Source organism: Lutra lutra, chromosome 10 (genome assembly GCF_902655055.1).
Source record: "Lutra lutra chromosome 10, mLutLut1.2, whole genome shotgun sequence".
Lineage (NCBI taxonomy): Eukaryota > Metazoa > Chordata > Mammalia > Carnivora > Mustelidae > Lutra > Lutra lutra.
In genome coordinates this window covers 26713703-26734826 of record NC_062287.1, presented here as the reverse complement: position 1 = coordinate 26734826, position 21124 = coordinate 26713703, and the positions used below count along the sequence as shown (strand labels likewise).

Sequence of the window (21124 nt, the reverse complement as noted above, 5' to 3'; positions counted from 1 at the left end):
ATCCACCAAAAAAAAAAAAAAAAAAAAAAAAAAAAAAGAAAGAAAAAGAAAAAAAAAAGAAAAAGAAAGAAAGGGGAAAAAAAGAACCACAGATTTGTCTCAGATGTTCTCAAATTGCTGTCCTTAAAAGCTCTGCTTCCCCATCTTCCTCCTCCTCCCATCCGTCCAATTGCCCAAAGAAAGTCTCTAATTTTGCCTTAATTTGTGCCTTGGTTGCAAGAACAAAACAGAACGTCACTGCAGCTTTCCCCCGGCCCCTCCCCTTGGCCCCTCAACAGCTGTGCTTCCTCAATGGCCTGATAGAGCCCTTTCTCCGCCATCATTCCCTATTCTTTACTAAGCCGGTCCTCCAGGCGCTGGGCCCAGTGGCATACTGGAGGGGGGGAACCCCGAGATGGCAGCCTTCACCACAGTACTGCTGTACATCAAAGGGTCATATTCACACCGGCGTTCCCCTTGACCTCTCTGGGAGCCAGGGGCAGTGGGCTTTGGGGCAGGGATGAAGAAAATGTGAAATGGCCCAGGAAGGGGTGCACAAAATGCAATTTTGCAAAATTACAGATATCTTAGGCATTCTGCCAGGACCCTGGGGGTAGTAACAAATTTGGGTATTTACATCATTTTTGAAATAAAAAATAAACACACACAGCCTCCTTACTTCCTCCTAATTGAATCCTTTCCAAATATCAGATGGCACATTGTTTCTCCATTGCCTACTAATGGGGACATGGGGTTTTATTCTCAGATGCAGCCCGGGCTTGAACCAGACAAGCTCTTCCTTAGAATCCTCACTCCCCTCTCTCTTGGGAGGCTAATTTAAGTCCCCTCTCAGGGCTTCCACCCCTGCCTCCATCAAGGATGAGAGTTCTAAGGAGTTTCTAATTAATCTTTGTAAATTGCTCTGCGATCCTGGGATATAAAGGCAAAGTATTATTAGAAAATGCTGGCTGGGTTAGTAGCCGGCCATAAAAGTCAGATGCTGATCAGCTCACTTTTCATGCTGCAATTATTGGAAATGGTTGCAAGTGGTTTTATGCGATGGGCACATCATAAGTCCTTAAGAAAAGCACGGAGCAGGGACCTAGGGATGTATACTTGTGACTCAGGGTGGGTGTCAGGGAAGAGAGTTTGCAGCCAGTTAATCTCTGAGCTCTTGCCTGCACAAGTCAGAGTGCAGCAGAATCCAGCAAGATGTCATGGACCCCTGTATTTTGTGTTCTGCTAGAGCAGTCCTCCTCCTCCTACTTTTCTGGGCATTTAGGAAAAAATCCCTTGTGACTGAAACGGGCCCTCAAAAGCAAGCTTTCCCCATCTCATTAGTGGGAGGAAAGCCTCCTTGTGATATCTCTAGCCAGGCTCTCTCTGCACAAGTGAATATCTGATTTAAGGGGGGAAATGAAATCATTTCTCAGGGGCTCATCTATGAGGTTCATGCAAATCAAAGAATAGAAGAGATGCCTGAGAAATTTAGGATCAAGAACCCTTGATTTCTTAGCCTCACTTGTGACTTATTTCTGCCCATTCACGAAGCTATAGCTAAAAATTCTTGCCTCAGAATTGTTGCATGATGAGAGAGGGAGGACTCTCCTTGCTCTCTTTGCATCTATATCTGCATTAATCAGATATTAATCCACCCTTCTAGGATATTTGGTGGAGTAACTAATTAATGTTTAAAGAATGCTCTTTGAACACAGAAAAGCACAGTGTCTGAATGTAACGTGCGATCACTCTTCTGAATTGCACATTTGAGAGGGTGATTTTTGTGGGAGCATATGACCTTCAGAAGAAAAATGTCCAATTACAGCAGTTTGTTTATTATTTCACGTTAAAACATTGTTAACATAGACATTTTCCCTTAATATTTTATGAAGACGATCTTGAAGACAGATTTAATATTTTAATATCTATTTGCCATGAGGGCTAAAGAATTAGATCAGAAGTATGTATTGTGTGTGTGGTGGGGGGGAAGGTTGGGTGGGAGGGGTACCATCAAGAGGCTTCAAATTTCTCTGAAATGAGTTAAATTAATTCAAAGTGCAGAGAGACTGTCTTCTCTACTCTCCTGGGCCAACGGGATGGTATTCAACTTAGGGGTCTGAATCCAGTTGGAAAACCGCAGAACATAATCCGTTCTTTTGGAACTGAGAAATCTGAGAGCAGCTTTGCTCACAGATTCTCAAGCACTATGGAAATAGGCTAGTCATGCCTTCGGGATACTCAAACAGAGCAGGAGAGATGGGTGCCCACCCTGTGACAACAGAACTTCCTCTGGACCCCACTGTCCGAAAGGAAGTCCCTCCCACTAGAATCCCTCAGAACCGGTTAGCAGGAAGCACGGGCCTTGATCGACAGAGCAAAGGATTAGCAGGCAGCGAACTGGAGACAGTAAGGCTCAGGCCTGAGACAGCGGTGTCACCAGAAAGCTCAGGAAGTCTGAGAAAGGACAGCTTTTTTATTTTTGAGGTATTTGCACAACAGAAAAGTGGGGGCTGGTGGGGGGAACACATTTACCTTGAATATTATCAATGTGTAAATTATTAACTCTGTACCAAGAACTGTCCTAAGTGCTTTGAAGGCATTATTTGATCGTTCCTCCCACTACCTCTGAGGGAAACATTACGCTCTTTTTCAGATGATAAAATGAAGGTCTGTCCAGAGTAAAAACAAAGCAAAACAAGTCAGTGGGGGGTGGGCTCAGATTTAAAATGCAGGCAGCCTAACTGCAAAGCATGGCTTAACTGCTAAGTTAACTTTAGCAGTATCTTACTTAAATATAGAAGTGCAGCTACTGCTAGGGTTCTAAAAAAAGCCTAGGGGATTCATTTACATACAGTTAGGGCTCATGGCTGACGGCGGAGGAGCTGGACGCTTTCTCCACGTTTCTCATAAGCTGGCTAGGGCCAGTTGGTATAGATTCAGTCCATATTTCCTCCTCAAGGCTATTCTTGATGTTCATTTAAAACAGATTTCGCCAACATAGGAAACCCTCTCAAAGGTAGAACTTCCCGGCAGTAGCACTTTCTGCGTTTTAGGGGTGAGTAAGACTGGCTCTTTTGCGGGGGGGGGGGGGGGTGTATGGGGGGGTGGGATATGGACGGTGGGAGTGGGAGGTGTGGGAAATGCTTTAATAGGCTTTTTGATTTTTCAGTTCAGAACTGGAACCCCTCCCCCTCCCAAGAAAAGAACAGGAGCCCAGTCTAGAACTGGATTTTGAGATCATCAGGATGGAAAGGCTCTACACAATAATGTCAAAGCCTGTGTTCTTTATGGGCAGAGCAACATCTCTGGTGAGTTAGGATGGCTTAAGGCAGCTAATTTGTCTCCCTGGAGAAGAGGAAGGCCACCAGGAGAGCGAGGGCCCAGAGAGAGCCTGTAAGTGATGGTTTTAGAAGTGTGATGTCGGATGTCTCTGAAATAACTCTCCTCTCCTACCACCATGTGACCAGCCTCTTTGGGGGACAAGGGAAAGAACAGTATTGGCATTTGGGGAATGGCATAGTGAAGAGGTGTCAAGGCTGCTAGAGGGGATGGAAACCTGGCCAGGCAGTTAGGGCAGACCTCTGGAGGTCTGTGGAGAGTTTCAGAAACACAAGAAAAATGAGCAGGCTCCACCCACCAAAGGAAGAGAGCCCCTTGGGTGGCTCTGTGAATAGAAAGAGGAAAGCATGGTCCAAAGACTGAAAATTGGAATTTTTCCAGAAGGAAAAAGCATTTTCTTTGAAAACACATGTGGCATTCCCAATATCATACACTCTTCTAGCAATAACCCTACTATTCTCTAAAATTTTATTGCCTCCCTGGATTTTCTGTTTCTCTCCTGACCAAGTACAACTCTATTACTATCCTCTTAATGGCTGCCATGACACAAAAGAGGGAATTTTTGCTGCTTCCCTTATGACAGTGGTTCCAAGGGTCTATTCACACGACCCACAAGGGACCAAATGCAATAAAACAAAAAATACATATTCTTTAATTTCTATAAGAAAAGTAATCTGACAAACGTGGCTAGCATGATGCAGAGAGTAAGAAGAAATGCTAACTTACTTTCCTGAATGCAGATATAAGATGAGGAAAATCTATGGCCCCATTGTCAGCTCTGAGATCTAGGGGCTCCGGAGAAAGGTCAGTTCAGTTACGGACTTCTCCCTCTCCCCTCTCTTTTCCTTCCATTAACTTTTTCCATCTGTCAGGTCACTCTGCCAAAAGGCCACAGTCTTATGAGCTCTCAGTCTCATGGAAGACCCTAGGCTACCCTGAATCCTGGTGGAAGTGTGCCTGGCCCTTTGTTCTTTTTCTCTCTGTCTCGTAGATCCCGATTTTCCTGTGCCTAGAGCGTGATCTACAGCTGCCCACAGAGGGCAGGGGTGGCAGGTGGGTGGGTGAGGGCCAAGTTACTGTCTGTGGACTTACAGTGCTGATGTGTAATCACAACTCAGCCATATACCGTAATGTGGCCATAAAGACCTCAGAACCACAGTATATGAGAGTTATGCCTGAAATGAAGTCCAATCTGTGATAAAGCAGCCAGCATTAATGCCACAAATATGTGACAGCGGGCAGAGAAATGACTGATTGGGGATGTTTATAAATATAGGAAGTGAGCTGTTTGTGGCATCCCATAGAGGGGGTTAGCAAAATGAAGACAGATGGCGGCCGATTAGCTCTTACATTCCTTTATGGCTGCCAACCCACACAGAGAGCTCCAGGGCTCAACTTCATGGCACCCCCTCCCAGTAGGGCCCTCCAGGTATGTTAGAGACCGGCTCCACCTCCTGGCTCGGTGTAGAACTACAGCTCGCTTCATAAAGGCTGCTTCTGCAAATGACAGCAGGCCAAGATGTGGTCCAGCACAGCCATTCCAAAGATTGCACTGACGCACTGGAACTTCAGCCAAAACCCTAGGATTTACTCAACTGACTCATAGTATTTTTCATAAAAACATTGAACACTATGTTGGGGAAGAGACTGTGAAGACCGCATCTAGTCCAACTCTCCAAGCGGTGCAGACATGCCCTCTCTGTCTTTGCCCAGCCTGGGGAAGTATGCTCTTTTCCAAGGTGAAGGTTTCCCTTTTGTCATTTTGTTGACTCTAGATTCAAGCGTTAAAGGTCTTACCCTAGAGCTTCCGTCCTCTGGTCCTTAGTAACATATTGAGCCAGGAGTAGCCAAGACAGCCCTTCACAAGACAGCCTTGCAAATGTTTGAAGAGGTCTTATGCCTGTGTATGGACATGGCTTTGGTTCCCTCAAAGGACCACTGCAGGCTCTAACGTCCTTTGTTCATGCAACGCACACGCATGCTGTTCTACCATCCTGGCCACTTCAGACCTCTGAATGTGGCGCAGTTGTTAGCATGGTACTCCGAATATGTCTGGTTGACTCATAGTAACGCATCGCTCCTAAATGTTTTTGTTCTATGTCATATGAAAGGGGGAAGGAATCCCACTCTTGTAACTTGTTAAGAAACTGACAATTAGTAAAACCAGTACATGCTTTTCCTCTTCCTTTTTCACTCTACTAAAACGAAATTCTTCTCCAATCCATTAACCTCTTCCTAATTCCCAGCCTCCATGTTTCATTGTTCCTCAGAGCAGGATTCAGACCAGAAACTGTCGGCAAAACTTTCCACCCTCCTCTGTCTCTATAATCAATCCTGATCTCAAGCAGAGGAGATTTAAAGTACATTAGCCCAATACCTGGTCCACTCCGTCAAATGTTACCTTGATTTGGACTTTGCATTTCTTTTAATTGCTTAAACTCCATTTTAGTCCCCAAATCCAGTGTGCTCCTTGTTATGTAGATGTGGTTACTGGCAGCCTTGTCTTTCTTCCTGTGACTGTGCCGCTGAGCTTCCAGGCCTTGAGATCTCCAGCCCAGGGTGTTCTGCCTGATGCTACCAAACTTCCCTCCAAAGACATCATGTCCCTCATCCCTCCTCCCTCCATCAAGCCGTGCGCCTAGCAAAGGACAGTCAAAACATCAATACTCCATGTGCATTATCAGACTGCATCTGCACCAGAACCCTAGGAAATAGGGAGCTAGAAATATGCTTCCACTTTCTAGATGCAGGAATTGGGGCACAGAGAAGTTAAGAAGCCTTTGGCACACAAGTAGCAAATAGCAGGAACAGTATTAAGCCCTCTAGTCTGAGCTGAGAGCTTGGTCCCTTAAAGACCATACCCTGAGGCCGAATGATGAGTACTTTCAGAGAATGAAAGTTATTTTATGTACCTGATTCTCTGCCACTGTTCTCAGTCTGGAATTGTTGCCAGTTCTGACCCACCACCCTTTCCTATAGACATACTCTATGGAACATGAAAATATGTTGTCCTGATGTATTGGCCTTTTCCCTAATCCCATTTTCCATTACTCAGATCTACCCAAAGGACCCTCTTAAAGATCCCCTACCTCCTGCAGTTAGCTAGGCCATGCCTGAATCTAACATGAGATATGACATAAACCTATATTTGAATAATTTGCTTTTTGAACCTAATTATACGATACTGCATTTTCCCCGTTTAAATTCCATCATCTTAGATTTGTGCCATTCCTGCAGCCTGACAAGATCTTTCTGGATCCGATCACCTGATAAATTTGCTTTTCCTCCCAATCATGTCATCTGCAAATTTGATAAGTGTCATCTTTATGTCTCCATCCAAGTTGCTGATGGAAACGTTTAATGATAGAGGACAGAGCCAATGTCCTGTGTATCCTGGCAGCCCACTGCCTGACATTGATCAATTAGTTGTTCAGCACCTGTTGGCTATAGTGTTCATCCACTTACTAATATACCTAATTTTGCTAATATTCAGCATAAATTTCTTCATCATTCCAACAAAGCTGTTCCAAAAGGCCTGTAAAATATATTCCTGAAATACCAATTCACTCTGTCTACTACATTTCCCTGGAAGAGACTGTTAAAGTAGGAAATGAGGTTTGTTTGACATGCCCTAATATTAATAAATCTAAGACCGTAAGAAATCACTATTAATCCACACTGTGCATTACAGGAGTCTAAAGAACACCCCATACCTTCAGGGCATTGGTTTCTCAGCTGTCTTTTGCAGAGTCCTAGATTTTCTTCAGTGTGCTCCAGAAGCCGCTGCAGAGGCTGAAGGAGAAAGGGAGCAGGCACCAGCCCCTTCCTCCAAAGCAGCTCCACCATTTTGTGTACATTATAAGAGCATTCTATTTTAGATCCTTCTTGAAAAAGTGAGATGCAAACTACAATTGGAAAACTATTGCTTGGAAGGAGGAAAGCAATCTGTCTGTCTAGAGTTGAACTTGATTATGCTACATTGACTGGTGCTCAGGACACTCGCCTTGCTAATAAAATCAGGACCCCATTATCCACATTCGCTCTGTGCCTCGCAGAAGTGCTATCAGAGTTGATAGATAGCCTTAGGACAGAGCAACTAAGCAAGTCCATTATTGAAATGCACACATCTAAATGCCCAAAAGAACCCTTGTCATTTTTTCCCGAGCGATCTGCTCAGCGGATGTTTCTCCCATCCCCAAACATTTATTGAATGCCTCCTAGCTACAAGGTATTTTCGAACACATAAATTTCTTCAACCTTTACAACAATCCTAATGAGAGAGATGCACATTTTCCTGTTTATCGATGAGGAAGCTGATGCTAACTAAAAAGAAGTTAAGTGAGTTGCTTACAATCACCCAGCCGGTGATCAAAAGAATCAAGATTCCAACTCAGGTTCCAGTGATCCAAAAGTCCTCAAAATTTGCCTTTAGGTCTCATGAGGTATTATTATCTGTGCACTGAGATCTAATATTTTTGAACGTTGACAATGAGCTAGCCAGTGGGCTGAGTGTTTACAAAGATCATCTCTTTTAATCTCACAATGGCTGTACTGTTGGTGATATCATTATGCCCAATTTTGCAGACGAAGATGAAGAACTTCCCCAGGGTGGCACAGAAAGAAATTGGCAAAGCTAAGATTCAAATCCACGTAACCTAACTCCAGAGACTCTGCTGTGAAGAATCCTGCTATTATTTATATCACGGCTCATCTTATTATCAAACCTGACACAAGCAGGTGCCCATTGGCCATTCTTTGAGGGGTCTTGGAAGCTGTGGCTGCTCCCCTGAGCTCTCCTATGTGAATACACTGTTAGAGATGATCTTTTTTTCTTCTGAGCGAGGCATTGTCTTACATTTAAATAAAAGCCGTCTTTGTCAGTCAGTACAGATTTTCTGTGAAGTAGAGCCTGTCCAAAGTGTCTAGTTGAGAGGAGAACACCGAAAGATCGGGGCAGAAAGACAGGTAAGCTTTGATAATCTTAGGGGTGAAGAATAGGGCAAAAGCTCAGACGATGGGTGGAGGCAGGTCTGGGCCACAGCCCCAAGAACTATGGAACCGGGCACTGTAATAGGAGGGGAGAAGGTACTAAGCAGGCTTTACCGTCAGCACGTCTAGTTACAGACCAATCCTGGTTCTTTTGAAAAATGACCCCTTAAATATCCACATCCTGCTGTTTTCTCTCGTCTTTTTCCAACTGTGCTGAAGAATAGTTGAAAGGAATGCAAGCCTGTAGAATATGTAGCCAATGTGAACAGAACCATGCTCTGAAGCAGGGGGATTTCAGTGGTGCAGCTGTTATTTATGGTCCAAGGGCTCGTTTCCCCCCCCCCTCTAATTGGCAGGAACAGAGAGGGGGGGAGCACAAATCTCAATGGCTCCCCAGCTTCCAGCCCATCTTCTTGATATCATGTCGAAGGCTGGCTTTCTGTGGACGTATCTATTTCTATTGCCTATTGAACACAAGGCAAGATAACAGTCCTGAATAGCATCAGATCAGGAATGAAATGAAATTTTAACCCTGGTAATGTAAGATGCATTACACTTCTCCTCCTTTTAGAGTACATTTGCCACTTAAGATAATTTGGTTGGAATCCACAGAGTACCCAGTGAACCAGGAGACAGCAAGAATGTAGAGGTACTGGAGAAAGGAAGTGAGTTATTAAGAGAGAGATGTGATCTAAGGGATGGTCTAACCCTAATTTCCTGTACTCTGGACTCTTTCAGAATAGGGAAAAGTTAAGTCGTCATCATCATGATCATTATATCATCATCATCACCGTCGTTATTATTGTTATTGTATAATTCATTATATTATAATGAATTAGGGAAATAGGGTGAAGGTAGGAGGAACAGGCTGGGAGTTACAGAAAAGTAGGTCCCGATTCAATTGTTGGAACTCCAAAAGTTATAGTGATTTTTTAATGAAACAAGATTATTTCATTAAATATGTTACCAAGTTAGAATGTACTACTTTATATTATTCCAATTTTTTATGCATCTGGTTGAAAAGAGCAGTACTAAGCATCTTTGTATAATATGTACTATGATATAAATAATACCATATATTGTTCTCAAGTTCCGGAAACATCTCAACTGGAAAAGAAAAGAAAACATGTCTATATACCCAAAAACATATACCTTAAGAACACTCTAGGAAAAAAAATAAGTTTTAATGTAATAGTGGGATTCCATTTCCTGAAGTTGTTTAAACCATGTCTGTATAAAAGCCCGGTAGTCTTGCCCTAATTTAACAATGTTTTCCTTGCTTCAGTCCTTCTCGAGCCTTTATATGCAAAGTTCATTGTGAATCTATCAGAGGAAGGTAGGTTTCATAATCTAGTGAAGTATAGAGCTCTCTTCCCCGTCTTTTATTTAAAGGACCTTCCCAAGGAACTGGTGGTCTAGGAAACCATTCTGGGAAACCCTACAGAAGAACATGTTCTTGCACCAAGAACAGATTGATGTTGATGCTGCCTGAGTTCTCTTCTGAGTCTGAGAGAACAGAAGCCACTGGGAAAGCAGGGATCTCTTTGGAGAGGGGCTGGTGACTGGTACAGGTTGTTGCTATTCAAATAGCCCAAAGGCCCTAAGGAGTGGAGGGAGACTTGCCTTCTTCCTTTCTTCTCTGCTGTAAGACCAATGCTGGGTGACCAAGAAGCTACTCTTAATGCAAATTAAGGAGAGGAAGTCTAGTCTCTCCCTTCTACCTTGATGGTCTCCTTTTGCCTTCTTTTCATCTCTCATCCAGGACATTATCTATCATGGGAAGGGATCCTAGCAGTTGGTACGTGAATGTAAGTACGCACGTGTGTGCACACATACACCTACTCTCTCTCTCTCTCTCACTCACACACACACACAGTTGCATTGCTTGAATCTATCCAGTGGTCCAAGGGGTATACACAGACATGGATTCTGAAGTTCCCTCATTCACACTGTATAGCCTTGAACAAAACATATCACCAACTACTCAGGTCTCAGTTTATGCAACATGGGGAGACTATGAATGATTGTCTCTCCCACGGATGTTAAAAGAAAGGCAGTAGTGGACATGAGGAGGCTTTAAAAAATACAGCGTGTAGACACTTGGGGACTGCTTTCACTCATGTTTCATGAAACAGACAATGCAGTGAAACACTTTCCTAAATCGCAGTCCCCACCACAGTGGCACACCTATAAACTAGCCAGAATAAAGTCGGCATTTCACCATCACTTGGTTTTCAAGAGGCAGAACGAGACCTGTCTCCCCAAGCACTTTATACAACATTTGCCTAACCCAGGTATTGCCACCTAGCTGCCCGCACCCCCAAATCTGAATTCGGCCCTAACATTCATGTGCTGGAGCCGTGAGGGGTAAGACACAAAATTTCATAAAAAAAGAAGAAGGGGGAAGAGAACCCACAAGCCTTTGTCGTGAAGCTGGTATGAATCTGCTGTGGTTTCCTATGACCCTACCATGTCTGGTGGCTTAAAGAAGACACCTCTGGGGATTTGAATGTTCCCACACAGAAAATACTCTGACACTTTAGAAAAAGTCTAGAGAAAGGGGTAAGCTCATTCTTACCACCAATATCCCAGAGATGATTAAGTAGCCTGTCTTTAGATTCTGATTCTTTAAGAAAAATATCCCCAGTATTTTCTTTAAAAAAAAAAAATGCTCTTGGGTATTACTGTAGTCAGGAGAGATTTAGGGACAGGATAATTCTGATGAGACAGAGGATACTTCCGTTGGCTAAAATAGTCTCTATTTTCCTTCTGGCTTCTGCCTGACAATCTTAGGAGAGGGAGCTGATTTGAAAGAAGGGGGCCTGGGCCATCCTGGAAGAGTATTAATCTACCAAGCAAGACTTTGAGAAAGGCAGAAATTCTGTTTCAAACCAAAAGATTGGAGGAAACTGAAGTGACTACTTTCAATGGAACTGAGCCCTAACCTGCTGGCTGGGAGTCCCTGCCTTCGTTTTCTTGCCATCTGAAAACACCACAAAAGCTAATTTCTATTGGCTTTCCAGCGTGAGGCACTTTGTGTAAAATATTTCGTCTGTTCCTTTCCACGGTCTTGAAAGGCAGGAATTTTGCAAATGAGCACGCTGGAGCTCAGGGATGCAATGAGAAATTAGCAGAGACAGGATTGAAACCCTGGCTTTCCTGCTTCCAAGGTGACACTTCCGGGTCCAATTTTATTTCTAGTAATGCTAAGAAAGTATCTGGGCACTAGCCAGAAGGTTGGGATTTACCAGCGGTGCTGAAGTCCTTTTCCAGCAAATCACCAAGCCGGTTGCTGCTCCCTGTTCTTTTTAGGGTCCCCGAGAGCTCTGGGAGTAAGAGGCTGCAAAGGTGGGGTGGCGTTCCCCTGACCAGCTCTAACTGAGATCTTTAGCAGGACCCGGGTTTCCTCTGCACCCCCTCATGCTGGTTGTGGAGTCCATGGGGGCATGGCAAGTGGGCAGACATGAGGTGGCTGCCTGGGCTGCCCGGGACCCTGAGCTCTCAGCCAGGTTGCTGACTGGGTGCCAGGAGCCTGTTTCTCATTCCATGTGCATCTGGGCATGTTCTCCTTCATCAGCAGAAGAGAGTTGGATATCTTGAGACACTGAAGTTTTCATCTTCTCTTGATTGGGCTCTACAGCAGTTTAAAAAGCCTTTGCCTGAAAGGGAGAATCATGTCACACCTTAATAGCCTCATTTCTGGGGCGACGGGGGTTTTTTAAACTCCCTGAGCCTCGGTGAGGATGTCTGAGCTGCTCGCTTTGTTTGTCTCCTGTGTATTTCTATTCAGGGAGCCGTCTCCGAGAAGTCTTTCATTGAGCACACAGTCCTCCGAAGGGAAAGAGAAACATGCTGTACATGAACATTAGTGGCAGCTGAAATTTGTCACACCGAAGATCAAAAAACACAGCCATGTAAAGGAAGACAAAGGGACAGAAGTAGGGATGGGGGAAATGGGAACGCCCAGACTTGAAGGATGGGTTGGAAGGGGAGTGAACGCAGTTCGGTTCTGGTATTTATCCTTCTGGAGAAGAGCAATGGGTGAGAGCTTTCTTTCGGGGCAAACCTGTCCTATTGCTCTGGGGGTCGGAGGGATCATTCGTTCTGGGCCGTACCTACTGTGAGCCTGGGAGCAGCCTGTCCCATATGTTAGGGCACTTCTGATTGGGTCAGGCTGTCCTCCCTAAGAGGTAGGCTACTCTTCATATGGCCCTGGGCTGTCTGCATGTCAGTGGACACACATTCACACACTCGCCTGCAAGCCGGGCCGTGAGTATGGTTCTTTGTGTTGGTCTCTGTGCATTCTGATGTATGTATTGTCTTTCTACCTTGCATTTTTTTAACCAAGAACATAAACCAAACAGAATTGGCCCCCTGGGACACAGCATGGTTTCTCCTGCCCAGCCTTCTCCACTGACCGTGGTACGAAGAGACATGGTGTGGGAGGGCGCTGTTATGTCAAATATCTCGGTTCTTCTCAGAAACCAATTATGGAGCTTCCCTCCCACAATTGCTTCTTTGCCGAAGTAAATGCTAAGAATGTGTCTGGCTTTGTGTGGGATTTGGTTCCGTTTCAGGCTGGATGACCTTGGGCAAGATGCTCAAACTTCCTGAGAAGTGTCAGTTTTTTCCTGGGTGGATTGCAACAGGCAAAATCCCTACTCTGCCGGACTTTTCTGGATTCGTATTAACATATGTAAATCATCAGGTACAAGGCTCAGAGGGACTGCAATGTCATTTCATCAGGAGGCTCTCCGAAACCAGGGAAGGACTCCCGTTACACCATCGATTCCTTACGCTTGTCAAAACTGTGGGTAATTGCTGCCCCAGTAGTCAATACTTACTGAGCGCCTACTGTGTACTGGGCATCATTGGGGACACTTCTTAGAACAGCCTGATGAGGCACTACTGATACCTCTATTTTAAACATCAATAATTGGGGGCACAGAGCAGCTAGGTCACTTGCCCAAGGCCACCCAGCAGGACCAGGAATTCCTGCCCACCCCATGTACTGCTATTATGGGGTCCTACTGACTTACTCAGGACCCATGTCCACTGTTGCCCTGTATGTTCTGGGGGAGCACTAACGGCATTGCTCCTGTTTGTTTCGGGTCTGCTGTGCTCAGCACATAATAAACAACCCCACGTATTGACTGAATGGTTACCATTTTTAAATAATTATTTTAGCCAGAATTTATCCTGGGGAACAAAGGCACCACAAATTCATGACCTACTAAGGCATTCCTTTAAATGTGTTTTAAATGTATTTCTTTCAAGATTCATGTAGAGCATCTGGTTTTAGATTTTTTTTTTTTTTCCAGAATTTCAAGAAGTCCAGTTCACGCTCCTCTTCAGGCATTATAGGCCTCAGTCATCTGCCCACCCGCACACACTTTTTACCCCGAAGGGTCTGAATACACTTGAGTCAGCACCGGGGTCTGCTCAATCAATTGTTTCAGTTGCTTTTCCCTGGCCTGCTTCAGGCTGACATTGTTTTCACTGGGACGTGCTCATTCAAGGTCTGTGAGACTGGGGGCTCAGCGGCATGGGAGAGAAGAATTCTACTGGGATCAAAGGCAAACAGACTCTTCTTCAAGCAAACCAGGGGCACCAGATCAGAAATGAGGTCAGATGGTTTTGGACCTTCCTGCCTGTGCCCCAGCACCCACAGGGTCCTTGACACCTCACTGTGGGCCTTGCACTTGCCTGCCCCTCTCACATATATGCTTTCCTACAGGTCTTCACAGAACTTGGTCTTATCTCTTTCAGGCTCTGCTCCCATGTCATCTCTTCTTATCTGCTCATGTGCAGGAAGAGGCCCGTCCCAGTCCCTCTCCACTCTTTACCCTTCTTGGTTTTGTCTGTTGCACTTAATACTCAGAGGATATCTTACTCATTTCTGTTTGGGTATTTCCTTATGTCTGTCCTGCTCATTGCTGTGGCCGTCTGCTCAAAGTCACACAATATATGTCACACAATATAAAGATGCAGGAAATCAAGGCATAGCTAGTTACACACCTGGATCTATCAACAGGGTGAGCCCCTGGAGATCAGGCCCACAGGTGGCTCATCTCTGTTGGCCTCATACCTCACATGCCTCAAGGACAAGAAAAACTTCGAGAGAGGAGTGAATGAATAACTGAAGCTTGGAGGTTTGGACAGCAAAAGTGGAAGGGAGGGAAGTGTTGAGCTGGGTGGAAAAGGAGCAGGCCTATCCCTGCAAGCCTGTTGGTGACCAGGGATAGAGCCAAGGAACAAAGAGGGTTTCTGGAACCTAGGTAAGGTGTGGACGAGGAGAGAGTCAAAGCATGCCACTCACTTCAAAATTTCCTAGAGCACTTGGGGAAAATGCTGATTCAGAAGAGTAGAGCCTTAGAGGCTTAGATCCAAGAAGTTTCGGGAGATCCCTTGTATTTTGCAGTGAAAGGAGTCCTGGGTTAGAGACTTGGGAGAAAAGATCAGAGAGAAAGGAAGAGTGAGATAGACAGACCAAATGACTTCTGCGAAGAATGCAAGGATTAATGAGAGGAAAATCCCAAGCGGGAAGGTGAGCTCCAGCTTGCGGCTGCGCTGCCCAGGGACCACGGGCCCATGAGAAGCTTGGCTCGTTCTCAAGAGAACAGCTCTGAGGCTGGCAGTGTGAACCCAGAGCCTGAGCCACAAAAAAAAGGCCTGGCTTTTGTGGAGCTGGAAAAGTGAAAAAGAGAAAAACCTGATACCTAGGTACAAGTGAGAAGAAATTTCAGTCAATGACAGGAGGAAACCAGGGGACACCTGAGAAAGACACATGACGCACTGACTCGTGCTACAAAACGGACAAATCCTGAAAATGTAGTGCTAAGTTCAAGGAGCCAGACACAGGACCACATACTGCCTGATTCCACAAATATGAAATGTCTAGAATAGGCATTATTGTTGCCTATCACTGCCTTCGTTCAATGGTAGTTACTGAGCACAGACCAAGCGCTATGGTAACAGCTCTGTCACTACACATATTTGTAAGAATTTGGATCCCTGGGACCTCGGTGATGTTCCATCTCTCCCCCATGGCATTCTCAGCATTCTCATTTTGATGGATGAATGGGACGGATCCAGGAAGCATCTTTGTGAAGTCGTTTGACAGCAGAAACACACATCCCTTCAGCAGTCACCCAGTCGAGTTAATGTAGGACCACATTTGCTTTTAGAATTATTATCATTTCTAAAAACATATAGGACTTTAAAAAAATGGTTAAGGTAAATTTTATTACTCATGAAATGAAAGGACTATAGGTCAGGTCTTATCAGCACTTCCAATGAGAGTTTCTTAAGGATTTTGGAGCCAGATTTTTTGAAATGCCTGGGACCAGACTCCAGGTTTTTCCTAAGACCTCTACCCCTACCCCAACCTGTCCCTTTCCTGACCCCACCCCAGACCACGTCTCTGGTAAGGAGGACACAGCCTGCTCCTTCCCGAGACAGACCAGAGCAGAGCATGATGCCTTTCTTTCAAACCTACTCCTCGTGCCAGCTTGGCCCTATCCTCCCCAACCCCCTGCCTTACCCTCCCCACTGTGAAGACAACTTCAGCTGAGCCATTTTTCCAAATCTAAAATGTGTGGCTTCTCTGAGGGACTGCTCTCACTTCTAAAGCCTCCTCCATTCAAGGTAGTACCTGGTAGGACTTCTAATCACAGGCCATTGATATTCTACTGAGCATCTTTGGAAAATAATCTGCAAACAAGAGGCTGCAGGCTATAAAAGTCTCTTTCTCGCTTCTTCTTCTCCCTCTATCTTTTTTTTTTTTTTTTTTTAAAACACAGCTTACAGCTTAATAAAAATACAACCTGGGCAAGAGCAGGAAACCTTAGCACATTGCCCAACAATATCATCTTTTTAAGAGTTTTATTAATTGGTTTAAAGTTGTCCTGCATCTGGCTGAGAGGTGCAAGGTGCTGTCCCCCGCTGACAGGACTGTCCACGCATCTCAGGAGTTGGCACGGTTGCCTCAATTAACAGAATGGCCAAGGAAAGAAGGTCAGCCTTGCAAAGCTCAAGACTCACACTGTGTGCGTGATGAGCTGAGCGGCAGCGTGGTTCTCCTGGCGTATGCCACTTGCATCTAAGACACACACACACGCACACACGCACATGTGCACACTCACGCGTGCGCGCGTGCACCCACCACGAGCAGGCACACCAAGACTGGCTCCTGGAGAAAGGAGCACAAAGGTAGAATAAAGGAGTTTCTGATTTGTTTTTATTTCCTTGCCGTTAAGGAATTTGTAATACATTTTTCAGGGAAGACTCGCTCGCTTGCAGGAACAGACAAACTCATCTGTTAATTTAGCGGCATCGTTTGAGCTCAATCAGTGTGGCGGGGAGGAGTCCCCTAAATGTTTAATTTCTTCCAGCACCACAAGGGCTGTGATAGGTCTTATCAGGATCGTATTGACTGCACAAAATGAGACACGGTGTGGAGCGCTTTTCTTGAAGGGAGAAACGTTAGAAGCACACACCAGGAACCCATTTAACAGGTTGCTAATAATATCATCTTCTATTGACACCGCATTTTCATTCCTAACCACTTCAGTTTGGGTGTGTACACACAGCTTACTCATCCCCCTCTACCACACAGTGTTTTCTAGCTGGAGGCTGATAAGACTGAAGGTAGAACAGAGGTAAGACTTCCTGAGTATGTAGATTTCTGGGCATAGGGACCGAGATTCCTCCTGGAGAATATCGACTGATAGAGCAGCCAGTAAAATGTGCCTATGGTTTTGCTGGAACAGAGTAACACCAGATGACTTCTGCAAGATGCATTAGATCACGTTTATCAGAAGTGATATGCAGAGTTCCCATGTGATTCAGGGCCCTATACAGATTTCTCAGATTTTTTTTTAGCACATATGCAAAATAAATCAAATGTATGATTAATTTTTGTTCTAAAAAATGTGGAACACAGAGGTACTTACTGGCTCACATGTTCATTCATTAAATATTTATGGACTACCAACTAAGGGTCAGGCACTGATCTCAATATACTTTTGGACTAGAAGGGGAAGGAGCCATGAAAACAAAACTTTTCCATACAGCATAGAGAATGCTAGCGATGACATCAACCCCTGAGCACTGTGGTGGCACACTGGTGGAGGCAACGGGCTCCAGCCATCTGAGGAGGGGGAGGAGGGCATGGAGCAGACCCAGGAACGTCACTGAGGAGAAGCTTGACCTGGGCCAAGAATATGGGGTGACTTCTTCCAGACAGAAAATGGAGTTAATGCTACTTCAGGCAGAAAGACAAGCATGAAGAAAGGCACAAAAGATGGAACATGATGCCATTGGGAAACAAGTAGCGTTTCTTTGAGGTTGGAGGTGGACTTTGATGAGAAAACCGCGGAGAGGTCATTCTGCTGGAAATCATCACAACAACCCGGGTGCAGCAGTCAGAAGATTCCCAGTCACTCAGACTCATTGTCCTTCTCACCACACGTGCCCTGTCTGTGTCACTTGAGAGCACAGAAGCCTCAGAGTAGGTACGTACATTCCAGAGCGTCACACGCTACAAGTGTACAAGTTACAGGTGTTAACAACCCAGCAAAGGTGAGGTTGCTGTGGCCTGGGTCGTGTATACAGCAGCTGTCCTGAAGAAAGTGAAAGATTTAGGTGACAGAAGGAGTGTGTGTGTGTGTGTGCGTGCGCGCGTGCATGTGTACTCGTGCATGTGATAAGAATATTCTTGAAAGAGGAATGTGGGAAGAAAGACTCAGAAAGGAAAATGAGTATAGAAGTTGGGAGTTGGCAGTGACATCCAGACTAGCTGCACAGAATGAAAGAAAGAAGAAGTGAAAAGCTATTTTTTTGTTAGTCAGTTTCCTCAGAAAAACAGAACGAACACCAACCTTCGAAATCCAAAAGCATGCGCAGACACAAGGAGCAGAAAGTACCGAGGGAAAGCTTTGCACGAATGTCTGCTCGTGGCTCCGAAGCTAACATGCAGTTGCAGTGTCCTTAGAGGAAAACAGACTAATGGGATTTTCCGTGGAGCCTAAGGTTCTAGGGTCAGGACAAAGCCAGGGGAGTAGGAATATGTCTGCCCCTCAGTAATGCAGCAACATAAGTATTGCAGGCTGTTTTGAGGGAAACAGCAAAGGAGAAATCCTGGGGGTTTCCTGGAGGGGCTGATGAGAACCGTAGCTGGGGGAGCCAGGCAGCCCATGAAGCCTCATGGACAGGAGAAAGAAGTGGGGGAGGGGAATGACCACCGATGCCTGCCGGACATGATTTTTATCCCTGTGGAACACACGGTCCATTGTCTTGAGGGAGGTGGTTCATCTGACACAGTAAATTCGTTTGATGCTTTTAATAGAGAGGGTGCCCAGTTATCTGAAATCAATTCAGGGATATTGAATGAAGTCTTGTTTCTTAAAAATACTTGGCATTTGGTTTCTATGCTGAGCCAAAGAAAGTGTCCAGAGCTGGAGGGCTGGCTGCAGGAAAGGGCTGTCAGTGAAACAGTGCAGGGGGGAGGACCCGACGGCACAGGGAGACCAAAAGCACAATGGGCAGAGGTGTTGCCCCAGCCCGCCCAGACTAACGCCTTGACCCCGAGAGAGAGCACAAAGAACAGGTTCAGGAGATGGGGCAGGGGAGAGGAGAGGATGCCCAGGAAAGATGGCAACATAGGAAGATTTTCTTGCAGTCTTCCATCTAGACAACACTGTCCTTGACAAACGGCCAATTTTTTACCCACTACCTGGTAAGTGACTTGGAATTAAAATTAATATTTTTTTCCTCAGAAAAGAAATAATTATTAGCCTCCACCACAAAATTGGAGTTAAGGCTCCGGTGATATAATAATAATAATTTGCACTCACACGGATTCTTTCAAGCAAAGGTCTCGGAAGCTTTGCCAAGCATTAATTAATTAAGCCTTGCAGGATCCCCCTAGGAGGCTATCTGCTATTATCTCAGCTTTCCAGATGTGGAAACTGAGTCTCAGGGAGGTGAAAGTGATTTGCCCAAGGTCACTGTGGGAATGAGAAGCGAGACAGAGATGGAAATTGCAAAGGCTGCCCCGTGCCCAGAGTTGGGGAAGCTTTTTGCCGCTTTTCCCTCTGGGGTGCTGAGGGAGGCGGTGCCTGGTCTGTAGAGGTGGGAGCAGGGGAGCTGGCTGGCGCCTTAATGCATATGAAGGACAGAGAATTTTGGTCTACTAAGCACGTTTAAAGTGGCAGAGAAAGGCTCCCCAAACTATCAATTTTCATTGGCAAGACTCAGGCGGCTATTGACTAGGTAGGGCTCTGCTAAAATTTGGAAAGGAACAGCGGGGAGAGGGTGGCTCGGGGAAAACATGACAACAAGGGAGAGTTCCATGGAACACTCTTCATGGGATTATTTATACCTGACCTCTAACTTTAGCCTCTGAAGAGCTGAAAAGTGAGACACACATACGGAAAGAGGGTGGGGGTGAATTTGAGACAGGGGGAGAGGCATTCAAGGGTGCCTCCTGGATCTCCCGCAGCCATCCACCCTGAAGTGCCCCCGGATCTGCCTGATACCCTCCAGCACTGGGTAGGAAGGCTGTTTGCAGGGGAGAACGGTGGAACCCAGTGCCTCTCTGCCTCCACGCCTGGTTTAGCAGCTGACAAACACCATCCGTGAATCCCCACCCTCTCCCCACCCTCCCATCCTGGGTGCTGCTGACATATTTTGATATTTCCTCGTGAGATTATACTTCACATAATGAATTTGATTCTTCAATTCTTTCTCTCTTCCCCTCAAAACTCTGCAGCTTCTGAGAGTTTATCTGCTGCAAGATGAATCGCCCAGAGACCCTTGGTGCATCTTTCTTTACACTTCACCTCCCCCACTACGGATGAGAAATAGACTTTTCCCTCATCCATCATAAGTCAGCATGACAGGGCTGTCGTTCCCCAGGCCCGGCTCACTGTATCATCCTTCCCTCTGTCCTGCTTCAGTGCATGGCTGGCTTGCTTGGGAACAGCCGAGACCTTTACAAAAGACTTTAAATGGTAAACCCCCAAATAATAATAATAATAACAACAACAATAATAAACAGTAGCAATAAGAGGGAGAAATGAATTTTAAAAATAATATAAGAAAAAGTTATTTGCAAATTTCTTTTCTCTGTGGGCTCTTCTGTTTAAATAGGATATGGTGAAATTCTAATAAATCCAGTCTTTTTCCTGACATGTTATCAATCTTCAAACATCCCTAGAGGGTAAAGGGCAAATCCTGTTTGCCTGAGTTTGCAGGTTGGGGAGATGAGACAAAAGGAGGTGAAGAGGCAAGGTTAGAATGCAAGGCCAAAGGAATTCGGGGAGGGAGAAGCAACGCAGCCATGGTCCCTGTGTGATGGGAAGAATGAATATAAGTAGGGTACCGACAAATTGTTCCATCACTCCACCTCCTGCCTGTCTCCCAACGGAAACTGAAAGGAATAAAAATAGATTTAGATTTTAACAGAGGAAAAAATCCATTTGTAATGCTGAAGCAAAAGGTCACTGGACTGGAAGCCAGGAGACCCAGGTTCCAGGCCAAGCTGGGATGAAAATGACTGAAATGAACATGCCTAGTCTTTAGCCTTTGGGTGGATAGTGGGCTTGGTGCTCAGGTTCTCATCTCTTAAATGAGGAGTTTCATCTGGAAAGCCTCAAAGTCCTTTCCAAATATTAAGGTTCTCAGATTTGATTCATAACAGGGTTCTAGACATTCAAAGTTACCAAGTAGAGTTTAGGAAAGCTGTTATAGTGGAAGTTTGAAAAATCAAAAGAGGCCTCCATTGTGGGCAGATTTTGACGAGGACATCTATGTA

The 21124-nt window shown here is 45.2% G+C and overlaps 1 protein-coding gene and 1 long non-coding RNA gene across 5 annotated transcripts in view; one reads left to right on the top strand and one right to left on the bottom strand.

Moving 5' to 3' along the window:
- NTM (neurotrimin) overlaps positions 1–21124 on the bottom strand; it is a 967921-nt gene that overhangs the window by 766911 nt on the left and 179886 nt on the right. The gene's annotated exons all lie outside the window — the stretch shown is intronic.
- The window catches only part of LOC125079129 (uncharacterized), a 36493-nt gene continuing 17748 nt past the window's right edge, over positions 2380–21124 (top strand). For 2 of the 3 annotated variants that reach the window (XR_007121048.1, XR_007121047.1), the window contains exons 1-5: positions 2380–2463; positions 2966–3034; positions 10070–10115; positions 12098–12221; positions 20081–20321. This is a non-coding gene — a long non-coding RNA (uncharacterized LOC125079129). The remainder of the gene's footprint in view (positions 2464–2965; positions 3035–10069; positions 10116–12097; positions 12222–20080; positions 20322–21124) is intronic. The other variant, XR_007121049.1, reaches the window with a different exon arrangement.